General features: G+C 43.3%; 1 pseudogene; it reads left to right on the top strand.

Moving 5' to 3' along the window:
• Positions 1-363: 363 nt before the first annotated feature.
• Positions 364-474, top strand: LOC136664300 (U2 spliceosomal RNA; annotated as a pseudogene).
• The last annotated feature ends 13,361 nt before the right edge of the window (positions 475-13,835 follow it).

Raw genomic sequence — 13,835 nt, 5'->3', positions numbered from 1 at the left:
AGACCAGCATTTTTCTTTACCTTATTATTTATATTATAAAAGGCATTAATTTTAATAGCTCCTTTAGCACAAAAGGAAATTTGTTAAAATATAATCAATTTAAGGTGGAACTTTTGAGTAGATTAATTTTATTTCTGAGCACAGTGTAAAGTGGAAAGAGGCTCAGAAATTCTTCACCAATTAAGATTGCAATTAACACTTATAGAATACAATTACAGCACTGATTAATGTGGATCGGCGGGTCAAAATATGAATATATAAACAAGAAACAAGCAGTTTAGAATTATGGCTAGAACGCATTCTTTTCTGTAGCAGACGTATTGCTTGTTGTGAAAAAAAAATACCCAGAACAACTAAACGACTATTGTTTATCTGCCCTTTGGCTAAGATCAAGTGTAGTATTTGTTCTTAACAGTTTAATATTCGATACATCCTCTATATGAGGACCTCATATTAAATACGGGGTCAGCCATGGCCTTGAGGTTAGAAAAAGGAACCTGAGGCTGGAAGTTCCCCAGTTCAATTCTCAGGACTGGCAAGAAAAAAACATTCATGGCTGAAGTGCCCTTGAGCAATGCACCTAACCCACAAACTGCTCCTTGGGCACCAGGGTCACTGGCAGCCTTCTGCTTTGGCTGTGTGTGTGTGTTCACTGCCCCTAATGTATGTGAAGAATAACTGACTAGTGTGTGTTCCCTACCACGGACGGGTTAACTGCAGAGAAGCAACTTCCCTAAGGGGATCAATAAAGGTGTTTCTTTTTCTTCTTCTTCGTCTGGCGCCTTCCAGGGTGTGTTCCCGCCTTGCGCCCAATGATTCCAGGCTCTGGACCCACCGCGACCCTGAACTGGATAAGGGTTACAGACAATGAATGAATGAATGAATGAATGTGTTAAATATGCAATGCTGTTACCTGTATTCTGTTACTAACCAAAACTGTACATAGGCCAGTTCAGCCTTAACCTGGGAGTAGAGCTCTTTGGTCAGCTCAGGTCGAGATTTATTGTTCTTGACTGCCCCCTCTAGTGAAGCACAAAGATTTTTGTAGAGATTTCATTCCAGTCAACACTGCCTTGTCATGGATTCCTGGAGCAGCCCAGTGCTGAAAATCCTTTCTGAAGAGCACAGATAATACCCACATTGCAAAAAAGTATTGTCAGAGCCCCACAGCAACACAGCTCTAGGTTCTTGGGGTCCTGGGATCAATCCCCAGCTGAAGTCTCCTGAGGTCTGTGAAGAGTTTGGTGTTTTCCCGAGGTGCTGTGGTTTCCAAAGTTGTGTGTGTGTGTGAAATAGTCCACAGGCATGTGTGTGTATGTATAAACAGTCAATGGCTGTTATTCTTCCATAGTTGTAACCTTTTTTTCTTGTTCAAACACATTGCCAATTCTCATTGCTGTCTCTTGTGCATACTGTAGCCTTCCACCTCCCATGTGCTTTTGTTAGCTCGCTGCTCATTGATTTATAAATGAGAACAAGAATGAGAGGACTACCACAGATAGCCAGGAGGGTCCAACAATGAAAATGAAGAAAAACAGCATCATACATATTAGCAATAATGTATCATTTTAATGTATACCCTTCACAGCCTTAATTCCCGTATGAAAATAAAACATGTGTAGCTTTACATATTGATATATTCAAATATATGTATATTGCTATATGAATCATTTACAGACAGGTTTATGTCCCACTGGGCCTGTTTACCACCTCCTAACAGCACTGCATGTTTGTTTATTGTATTTTTTATTACACTACTAATGACTAATTGGAGGCTCAGCAGCTTCAGGAGTAACACGCTGTATTTCAGATTCACTCTGTAACAACACTATGATCTATAATTTAGCTGAACACCCCATTAAGGGCCAGTCCAGTTCACTGGAAGCAGAGCAGCTCAGGACCCAAAGGGAGACATAAATCAAATCATGGCTGCGAGTTAGTGGATGGACATTAAGGCCTGAGTCATGAGCATACCTCACTCTGACACCTACACATGAGGCTGTTTTAATGGCTCAAATAAGGTTCTATCAGAATGAAACCAAACCAAATAATCTGTTGGTGTTGGAACTGATTTAGCCCGTGTGTGTGTGTGTGCTGGACGAAGGGTAGTTGTTGTTAAATATGACGAAAATCAGAATGGAAAATAAAGATAACTGAGTGAGGAAAACACATAAAATAAAACAGAGCTTCTGCTCCTCAGTCCTGGTCTCTCTCACTGAACTGAGCCATGGCTCCTTCTCGTTTAAATGAACAGGGTCTGAACTTTGCCATTCAGAACAGGTATGTTTAGACAGTGGGAGAACGCTGCTATGATGCTTGATCCCTGTGCCATGTTGACCAAAGCAGGTCATATACATTTCATTAAGAGTCCAGAAGTGTGTTCACTTTTGGAAAAAGGGGTAGAATATGTTACAGAAAAGGTATTTAAAGTAGGAGACACCCGTGCTTTTCTCAAATATGTTTGACTGAGTTTATTTTCATGTCCTCCCTCTTTAATCCTCATTAGATTTGTGTGTCTGGACAAGCTGCTGGCAGGCGATCATTCCATGAGAAGCACATATTCTCAGATCAGAACTGAAAAGTTCCATTCAGCCAGACTCTGTCACCTGGTGTTGTGTTTTCATTAATAAATGTCAGTGTGAGACGTTTGTAACACGTGTTCAATCACCAGAACATTCACCCACAGGCTCATACGGATTACAAACCACCAGTCACTGACAGATCCTGCGGGACCACCATCTTGCCCAACTTTCAGTGTAGCTGTAAAAAGTGATTTCGTCAAAACAAGATAAGTACAACACCCCGTCATCAATCAGCAACTCAAAGATGGCCACATATGTGGCTTAGGAGTTGTTTCTTACCAACAAAAAGAGTAGGTGTGTAATAATACGTTGGTTTATAAATATCCAGACCATATTAAAAACTTAGGCCTGGTGACGGATAACACACAAAATCAGTATTTTAAAAAAATAATAAATGTTGTTGACATGCATTGTTATTAACATTTTAAAAGCTAATTATTCATTCATCCATTGTCTGTAACCACTTACCAAGTTCAGGGTCTCGGTGGGTCCGGAGCCTACCCGGAATCACTGGGCGAAAGGCAGGAACACACACCGGAGGGGGCGCTAATCTTTCACAGGGCGACACACACACACACATTCACTCACACCTATGACACTTTTGAGTCAACAATCCACCTAACAATGTGTGTTTTTGGACTGTGGAAGGAAGTCCACGCAGACACAGGGAGAACACACCAAACTTCTTATAGACAGTCACCCAGAGCAGGACTTGAACCCACAACATCCAGGTCCCTGGAGCTGTGTATATGTCTTGTTGTTTCTTGTTGATGTTCACATCCGCAAGTCTACTTTTATTTTCCTGGTGTTGGTTGGGGCTCTTGTACATATCTTTGAGGATTTATTAAACAAGTCAAAGTCAAATTCATTTTGACGTAGACTTTATTTAATTAACAGTAGCAACACACATTAATCAACATTATTTCATAATGTATATGTGCCATATGTAGACAAATGTCCAATGTTCCTCCACTGTCCTTGGGCAGGTTGTTGTTATTTAAATATAACAGTCCAATTCTCTCTGACAAAGGAGCAACAATCTACAAAACAACACACCTTGCATAAGAAATGTGGTTAAATGTTATACTGACAAATCTTCATGTCCTATAACTATGTTTTCAGTTTTCTGAGAATAAACCAGTAATTGTAAGGTAATCTATATAATTTGGAAGTGAGTTTCAATCATGTGATGCACAGAAATAAAAGGCTTAGAGAGTGAAAACAGCCAGACTCTACTTCTTTATGAACCGCAATTAAGGGAATAGAATTGGAGCTCAACACACTTGGAGGAGGATGCTAGCTGTCCAGTTCTGGTGTGTTAGCTAAAAGACACCCACCCTGGTTATAATCACACTGAATTATAAGAGAGAGAGGGAAAAAATTCTGTTCATCCAGATAGAGCAGGGTCAGCTGTGCTTTATTGAACTCCCATCCTTGGATGGCTGAGGCTACACTGTGTATTGGACTCATGATCTCCAGTGACTGGACCAGCTTTTGGACAGATGTTGTATCTGTTTTAAAAACCCTAAACTACAATACAATCAATGCATTACATATAGTAGAGCATTTATCATTACTATATTGTTAACCAAGGGCTTATTCTGGTTCAGTTTCTATTGATTTTCAAAACGATCCCAAAAAGAGAGTGTTACCATGGTGTAATTTATAATTTTAAAAGAGTGGCACTGCAGCTTATAGCTTTCGCTGAGAGCAGACTTATTTTGGCAGATGGTGTTGGGGCTGGAAACAAAGCTAAACTAGTAGCATTTACACAACAGTAATAAATAACTGGTAGCACCTTAATATAAGACTAATTCTATAAAAGTTTTTAAATTGTTTAAAATCTGTTTATTATATTATTATTATTTATAACCCCTTAAAACACACTGCTTTGGCATTTGTAACACAGACAGAAAAGGCATCGTTAACCTATTTTTTTTCCAAATAATGAAAATGTCTGATACATTTATGAAAATGTCAATGTAAAAAAAAATAGGCTAATATTTTAGAATATTAATTAAGTAATTTCATAGGTTTATGGTATGCCACATTATCATTTATGTCAACATTCTGCTGGTGGTTATTTCATTAAACTTGGTGGTTAAATGGTTAAACGTATTAACGGAATTGTAGTAAGGCGAACAGGCTTAATGTTGAATGATAGAGTAGACATAAATATTTACCTATATAAGGTTTAACAGTGTGGACGGGTGTTTGTTCACTAATTGGCAAACAACAGGTCACTGTTGGCATTTCTAACTATGTGTTATAAATTATTATTTATGATGTGTTTACAACTCAATTTATATCCATTTATAAACATATTTAATATATATTTTTTGTTACATAAGAAACACAATTTAATAAACACAATTCTTAACCTTGATATGGCTAGACTTATTTGGAAGTGGTAACAATGTACTTAGTACTTTTGTTGCTCAAATTCTGAAATCATTAGTTACATTTGTCACATTTCCATTGTGTCCTGTGAAGGACTGGCACCCCCTCCAGGGAGTGTTCCACCAGTCAGTGCCTTGCGCCCAGTGATTATGTGTAGGCTTTGGACCCACCATGACCCTGAACTGGTTACAGACCATGAATGAATGAATGAATGAATGAACATTTCCATTCATTTCTCTCTTTTTCTTTTGTTTTTGGTTTATTTTTTGCTTGTCTTGGTTTCCTTTGCTTTCCTTGCCTTTTAGCTCAGCCCCTTGTCTAAGAACACCCAGCTGTTCATGCTAATTGCCATGAGGTCACTGTATATAAGCCCCCTGTATCAGTGTTGTCTTTGGTGGACATTTCAACTGCTTGCTGTTGTTTGGTCTCTGTGTTAGCATTTAGTCTTTACTAGTGTTCGTTCATTTTGTTAGTCTGACTTTTTGTAGTATCAAGCTGATATCTAGTATGTTCCAGTTTCTTTCTTTTGTTTCTTTCTTTTCTTATTGTTGACATTTTTCATGTTTCAGTCTAGTTCTATGTATTTAGCCTAAGTTCCAGGTTTCCTTTCTTTAGCTGTGTTTAGTTTCTTTACCTCAGGTCTTATAGCTCTTGTAGCTCTTGTTTGCTTTTGTCATTCTTAGTGTGTATCAGTCTTGCTTGGTTGTTTGGTTTTCTTCAACTTTATTCTGTATTATGCTGCATTTGTGTCTGTCTCCATAACCTCTACCCACCATTACACATTGAATAACACTGATGTGTCATAAACTAAAAGATCTAAAGAGCTAAAATGCATCAAATACAACTCTCTTTGAGGTGCACCAGCCTTTAGCCCTGTGCAGTGTTAAACAACACCATACACTCTCATGAGTTTTGCATCAACTCACCCACCACCATGCATTTTTGAACTGTGATTGGAAAACCAAGTAGACAAAGGGAGAACACACCAAACCCTTACAGACAGTGACCCAAGATTAAAATCAAACCCAAGACCCAGAGACATTATTATCAAGTTATCGGTAAACTTCAAATAAAAGTGTGAGCATTAAATGAAAAAATACAGCAGTCTTGTTGTTTATTTTATCTGCAGAGACAATCTAGTCTGTAAATAAATTCAGCTAGTGTGAATAGAAAAGAGCAGAGTCATTTTTCAGTGGTTTCTCTTATTGCTATGACTTCATTCTGCACTGTTGGCTTAAATCATATGACGTTTCAGAGCTTGAACCTAGTCTATGGGAGTCAAATGTTGCAACAGTAGATTTGCTCATTCCCAAATGATACAGAGCATCGGGCCTTTGAGAGCAGACTCTTAAATAGAGCCCCAGGATGTGTTCATGTGAGTAAGCTAAATGTAATTATGGACCCAGAACACTACCCACTCCCCTGAGTCTCGCTCTGAATCTGCTGGCTTCTGTATGGAGAGAAGGGGAAGGGATTTTTTTCCTTCTGAAATGCTCTAAAATTGGTTTCCAGCTGCTCTGCCTTGGCACATATTTTGCATGCAACAGCAACAAACAGCCAGCAGGCACTCATGTGCATTCTGAAGGAGGAAGAGGAGGAGGCGGTTCAGGGTTCAAAGCCTCCTCTCTGAAAGCGTTTCCAAGACAATCGAGCAGCAGCTGGACAGGAAAGATGACGCATGAGGACCTGGGGACCGGGCTAGGGTTTGGGACAGGAAGTGGACGGAGCAAGAGAGTTCAGAGTTGAGGGAGTTTACGAGTTCAAGGAATAAAGGAAGCCTTAGGAAGAGGTTCAGAAAAAAAAGGAAACGTACATCTAATAGTAGCCTCTGAATTTTACTCCAGCATCCTTGACGACTGGAGACTACATTCAGAGCTTCCTTCCATTTTTGAGTTGTGGCTCTTTTCCAGGCTTTCTCTATCCCTTGAATTCTAACCATGGCTCAGTCAGAATCACAATCAGGAATTTTGTTTACCAACACATGCACATTATCAAATTTCAGAAATTGGTAGGAATAATACTAAAAAGCACTGCAGGTATTAATAATATTTCAACATTATGGTTCATTAAAGCTGTAGTTATTGTGCATTCACTAATGCCTGGCCTACACTGCAGGATAATCAGGCTGATTTTGAAGACCTATTTGCTCATCCAGACAATGACAAAAGGTCTCCTGATCATAAAAAGGATCTTTCTAGATGATCCTGTACTACGTGGAGTTATTATTCTTCCCCCATCTCTTCTCGGGGTCACCTGATTATGACATGCTCAATATTACGACTCTTGTAGTGTGCGGTTTCATGATGTTACCATCATCCCTGAAAGCAGTCAGAGCAGAGCTAGGGATGTGGTTTCACTGCCATCCACTCTGTTTATTTACATCTGGTTTGCAAGAAACTCTCTCCTACTCTCACAGCATATCAGTTTATGAGAAACACCCACAAGGTTTTGTAGACTGGGACTTTCTGTCAGACATGAGCAGTCTGAAAGTGTGTCATTTTTCATTCAAGGTGGATTGTGCAGTGTGGGGACTTTGAGGACTGACAATGACCAGGCACAGAAGAATCTGTGAAAAATGATAACATGTTTCCCACATCACTTAAAACACTAAATGCTGCCATATGTAATTAGGAGTTTACATTTAGGGTTAGGTTTAGATTTAGGGGATATTTTAACATTAGAATTGCTGCTTCTCTCTGACATGTATATACCTAGAATCGCCAAGATCTGGCCCTTTGACCCTTGTAAGCACTACTTACTGAGTGCCTATGTGTTACTGACGCACAATACTCACTAGAAGGCATCTCTTGCACAATAGGAGAGTGCCTTTGTTAAGATGTGAACATGGAACACCTTCATAATGGAAAGGTATAAGTATTTATATGTTTCATTTCTTATTTGGCCAATGTGCCATGCATTAGTGATGAGTTACTCTACACGATTCCTGGTTCTGGAAGTGTGCAGATCATACAGGGTGGGCAGGCAGGACAAGCAGCTGTTGAGGCAAGTTGAACTTGGAATGGCTGTGTAATGTGTTAATATCGGAGTCTCATTTTAAGTCACTGGTGGTTCTCGGGAACTTAAATGACCCTTAGATTTGAACCTGGTAGATGTTTCAGAAATCAAGGACATAGTAGGGTTCAATAAAAGTGAATTTAATTATTCTTCCTCCAGAATCTTATTGCTTTGTAGTTCCCAGTTTATGCTCTAAAGACTGGATCCCACATGTGTAGGAGGTGATGTTTTAAGAATAACATACTATATATTAGGAAGGAAAATAAAGCCAGATATATGTTTAGTTCAGAAGCTCTGATGCATTCATGCCACTAGGTGTCAGTTTAATTTTGTAAATATGAAAATAATGAGTTATGAAAGTTGGAAATGACTTATTGCTTTTTGAAATCTCAAATGAACAGTATCTTACTGATCCCCAAGACCATTACGAAGCTGTCTCTAAGACATTAGAGCAGCTGGACATAAAAGACAGAGCAGGGTGGTCAGGGCAGGGAGGAGAGCAGAGGGAGTGGAATGATAATTCAGAAGAGTTCAAAGCTTAGACTGAGGAGAAATAAAAGCAAAGCAGGGTTCTGTTCACACTCTGAGAGGACAGTGGTCTTAGTGCACTTTTATCTGGGATGCCTCTGATTGATCTCGATGATTAAACAAGTGCCAGAGGCAGTTTGTGGAGGTTCATTGCCTTAAAGATTGAGACCAACAGAGACACGGAAGAATTAAAGTATAGACTAGAAAATGCTGTTAAATCCCAGTACAACAGACATTTGAGAGTCTTGGCTGCTCTCAAAATTTTGTCCACTTGCTTTTCCTTGTATCGCATCTTCAGTTGTGTGGTTACTGACCAACTGAGTGAGCCCAACTCCTTATTAAAGCAACCTCCCCCCCCCCCTCCCACACACACACACACTTCTTTTCTCTTCTTCTTTCCACCTAGTGTTCCTTTAATAGCCTATAATAGCTTCAGATATATCATGAGTGGATATGCGTCTATAAATAATCAGATCACTGGTTCAGTCTCTTTTGAGTGGGGAATGGGTGGGAGTGATGAAACAGCACCATGTCCTCCCTCAACACCCACAGCTGGAGTGCCCTTGAGCAAGGAACCTAACCCCCAACTGTCCTCAGATGATTGCCTGCCTCTCTGTGTTTGTGTGTGTGCTCATTGCCTCTAGCGCACTGTGTGTGTGTTCACTACTAATGGGTTAAATGCTTTTTTTTTCCCCAAACATGTCACTGCTGTCCACAGAAAAAAACATGTATCCCATTTTTTGCGGATTTTTTTATTTACTACATCATTTGAACACAGCAGCTGCCCTTCACCTTGTGTGAACATCTCCATTAACTATTTGTGTGTGCTCCTATGCTATAAATATATGCAACACTGCAGTGTCTCTGGGTCTTACATGCTTCAGTGTCTCTGCCCAGAGATATCCAGCCAAGACTCACTCTGTGGACAGGATCTGGCCACTGATGAAGGGCTTGAGGATGGCAAACACAAACCATCATCAACAGTTGAGTGACCACCCCTAACTGTGCATCAGTAGAGTGGTGTGTAATAATCAGGTACTCATCTTCATCAGTGTCGTCATAATTTCATAATCCAAAGAGCCCCTTTTAAGGAAGTGTTTTATTTTTAGGAATAAGCAGTGTATTGTCAGATCTATTCTTGCAAGTTTAATAATAAATACACAAAAAGAGCTGCACAGCATACACTCTTCACCTTCTTCATATTTGCCCTGGATGGACATCAGGATTCAATAATTACCAGCAGCTTAGACTGATCAGTGAGATACTGATAGAAAGACGAGTATGACTATCTAGCGTTCAGTCATATTTCATCATCATCATCATCAATAACATCGTCATCATCATCATATGGCCCTTATGTCTTGTCTTCTTCCTTCTGTTAATATATCGACCGCCTTCTATCCTGATTGCATGACAGCTTCCTAGATCTTAGTGTCAGTAGAGCTAAGGAGCTGTGTCTAACAGATCAAATGAAAGGAAACAGCTAAGGCTCTGTAAGAGGTCGGTTCACACCGCCACTCACCAGCAGGGGGTCTGGGCAGCACAGTAAAAACGAAGCAGGCAGCAGCTCTCAAAATTCAGTATCCCAGAAGCCCAAGCACCAATTAGTGTTGATTGAGGCTGATCAGACACACCTGTTGGGCTCTGTATAAAAGACAAACTCAAGCCACAGTTCAGTGCTGCACTGTTTTAAAGGGGCAGACAAAACAGTACTTAGAAAAAGATGTAAATAAAAGTAAAGAAATAGAGAAAATAACAAAGCCCAATCAAAGAAAAATATTGTAAATAAATAATTATAGTTATGTTTCGAAAGTTTGGAAAGCCAGAGTGAGCTGAACTTAAAGGGTTTTAAGTTTAATTTTTAGTTTGGTATTATTATGGTACTCCTTTGTTTGTATACGCCGTTGTCAGCGTTTCCTTTGTTTGCTATTCCCGCCTTTTTTCAAACCTCCATTTTTGAGTCCACCTGCTTTCCCACTCCCACTGTAGAGCTGTGGTAAACTATTGCCCCATGGTGCCAGGGGCTGCTGGTTCAAATCCAGCCTAAGGCACTCTCAGTTAATACACAAAGCACATTAACATCCTGCGCATACTAATAATCACTTATTAAAATAATTTATAAATACATATGTAAAAATAAATAACAGGAGGTCTGCTCTTGGGTCCACCACCCACTCAACCCCTAACCGGCTCTGCTACAAGACAAAAACAATACCTAACTGTATATACATATAGTTACAGTGTCTTGGTTTTGATGTACTAAACTTAACAATACAAAAGTAGTTTCAGGCACAATTACTAAATAATGAACTCAAAACAACACAGAGATCAATTTATTTATGGGCGAATACAACCTGTTTAAAAATATAACCATATAATTGCTCAATTATTAAGTGTTACCTTTTTTTTATTCCATAAGCTGTGTCTATAGGTCAGTAGGTCAGTGTTTTGATAAACTATGGCATTAATCCCTATTGCATACCCTCAGCCTGTCAGGAACGAGGGACGGACTGACTGAGGGCGGACGCATTCGCTAAAGCACAGATACTTTTAATGACAAAGAATAACAAATCAAAGAGACTGTAAACAAAAGACAAGAAACGGGGATCCAGGCAGGATAAACGGGACACGGGGAGTAGAACAGGATTAACGGGACAGACAGACGAAAGAACGAAACGACAAAGGAAATGAAACGACAACGAGGAAACTTACAGAGACAGACTTGATAACACGACTGACATGACAAAGAACGAGAGAACACGACAGACTTGACATAATACAGGAACAATAGAACAATGACCAACAAACAGGAAGTGTAGGAAGGGGACTTAAATACAAGACACTGACGAGACGCACCTGAGACAGATAACGAGAAGGACGGGTTAACAGATGACAGACGAGGAGGCGGGACAAAGGCGGAGACTAGAACATAAACAAAACAGAGCCATGTGCAAATAAAGCACATGGCGGGGACAACAGACTGACAGGACGAAGGCGTGACAGATGCCCCCCCCCAAGAACGCGCAACTCCCGGGCGCGTACTCCTAAACCCCCCAGGAGCTGGCATAGGAGAGGGCACGGAAAACAAGACAGGACAACAAACCAACGGGTGACAGGACTCAGGACAGGACGGGAACAGACACAGGAGCTGGGGACACGACAGGACCGAATATACGAGACGGGACATGGGACATGACAGGAGACTGACAAAGGGGGGCAACAAGAGACGAGAACGGACTGGACAGGACAGGAGTGGACACATGGGAATTGACGGGAAACTGGACTGGAGACAAGACAGGGGACTGAACGTGGGACGGATACGGAGACTGGACACGTTTGGGGACAGAAGACTGGACATGGACAGGTGACAGAACAGGGGACTGGAATGGAGACGGGACTGATGACAGAACTGGGTGCTGGGAATGGACGGGAGCAGAGACTGGTGACGAGACAGGGGACAAGACACTGGACAGGATAGGAACATTAGACTGGACAGGGGTACGTGACTGGACAGAAGACAGGACAGGTGACATGACACTAGACTGAAACGGAGACGGGACTGGAGACTGGACAGGGGATTGAAAGGGAAACTGGACTGGAGACAAGACAGGGACTGAACGCTGGACGGATACGGGGACTGGACATGAGACAGGACAGAAGGTTGAAACGGAGACTGGACAGGAGATGGGACTTGAGACTGGACAGGGGTTTGAAACAGAGACTGGACCGGAGACAAGACGGGTGACTGGACATTGGACAGATACGGAGACTGGACATGACTAACAGGGGACTGAACATGAGACAAGACAGGGGTTTGAAACAGAGACTGAACAGGGCTGACAGGGGACTGGACATGAGGCAGGACAGAGGGTTGAAACGTAGACTGGACAGGGCTGACAGGGGACTGGACTGGACAGGGGAACTGGTACAAGAATATTTACAGGGACTGACACAAACACAGTGACCGGGACAGGGACAGAGACAAAGGCTGACACGGGCACAGGGACAAGGACAGAGACAGGAACCAAGACAGGGACAGACAAGGGAACCAATATAACAGGGGGGTGCCCAGGACTGGCTAATGTCTGTGGGGCAGTCTGAGGAACCAGCCTGGGCACAGTTCTGGGGATCGGCCCTGAAGTCCTTCGGGCCGACCTACGGACATGGACAGGAGAGGCCGTAGCCACAGTCACGGGGACAGGAGAGGCCGTAGCCACAGTCACGGGGACAGGAGAGGCCGTAGCCACAGTCACGGGGACAGGAGCGGCGGGTGCCGCCATCACGGGGACAGGAGCGGCGGGTGCCGCCATCACGGGGACAGGAGCGGCGGGTGCCGCCATCACGGGGACAGGAGCGGCGGGTGCCGCCATCACCGAGACAGGAGCGGCGGGTGCCGCCATCACCGAGACAGGAGCGGCGGGTGCCGCCATCACCGAGACAGGAGCGGCGGGTGCCGCCATCACCGAGACAGGAAGCCCTGCGACGTCGTCCACAGAGGCAGGGGAACCTGCGACGTCGTCCACGGAGACTGGGGAACGTGCGACGACGACCACGGAGGCAGAGGAGTCTGCGCCGTCGTCCACGGAGACTGGAGAACGTGCGACGACGTCCACGGAGGCAGAGGAGTCTGCGCCGTCATCCACGGAGACTGGGGAACGTGCGACGACGACCACGGAGGCAGAGGAGTCTGCGCCGTCGTCCACGGAGACTGGAGAACGTGCGACGACGTCCACGGAGGCAGAGGAATCTGCGCCGTCGTCCACGGAGACTGGGGAACGTGCGACAACGTCCACGGAGGCAGAGGAATCTGCAACGTCGTCCACGAAGACAGGAGAGGCGCGCGTCGCGCTCACGAAGACAGGGGTTTGTGCTGCTCGCCGGGCTCGCGCTGGAGCTGTAAAGGGTTTAGGGGGTTTCACAGGCGCACCCATTAGATCCCCTCGAGGTGCGCCCCTGTTAGCCTCAGACCTCAGAGCTACGGAGGTGAGGCTAACAGCCCCTACCCTTAACGCCCCCCCAAAAATTTCCCCGGACCTGAGGGGGTAATCCTCCAGCGAGGGGGGAACTCCAGCACGGTTCTTCCGCCGACTCTTTCGACTCCCGCTGGCGCACTCGATTCCCGAGTCGACTCCTCCGCTATAGGATCCGGAACAGCGCCAGGCAGGAGCTGGAGCCGGCGACTCCATTCCAAGGCCGCTTTCAAAGCCTCCTCCACAGGATCTTTGGGGCCTGTGCGGAATGGAGTCCGGCGAACGGCACACCCTTTGAGATAATAATCCGCGCTAGCTGCGTCCTTGCGGTTGGTCATTC

The sequence above is a fragment of the Hoplias malabaricus genome, chromosome 12 (assembly GCF_029633855.1).
Source record: "Hoplias malabaricus isolate fHopMal1 chromosome 12, fHopMal1.hap1, whole genome shotgun sequence".
In the NCBI taxonomy this organism is placed as follows: domain Eukaryota; kingdom Metazoa; phylum Chordata; class Actinopteri; order Characiformes; family Erythrinidae; genus Hoplias; species Hoplias malabaricus.
Note: the sequence above shows the minus strand (reverse complement) of the source record. Positions and strands in the feature narration are given on the sequence as shown.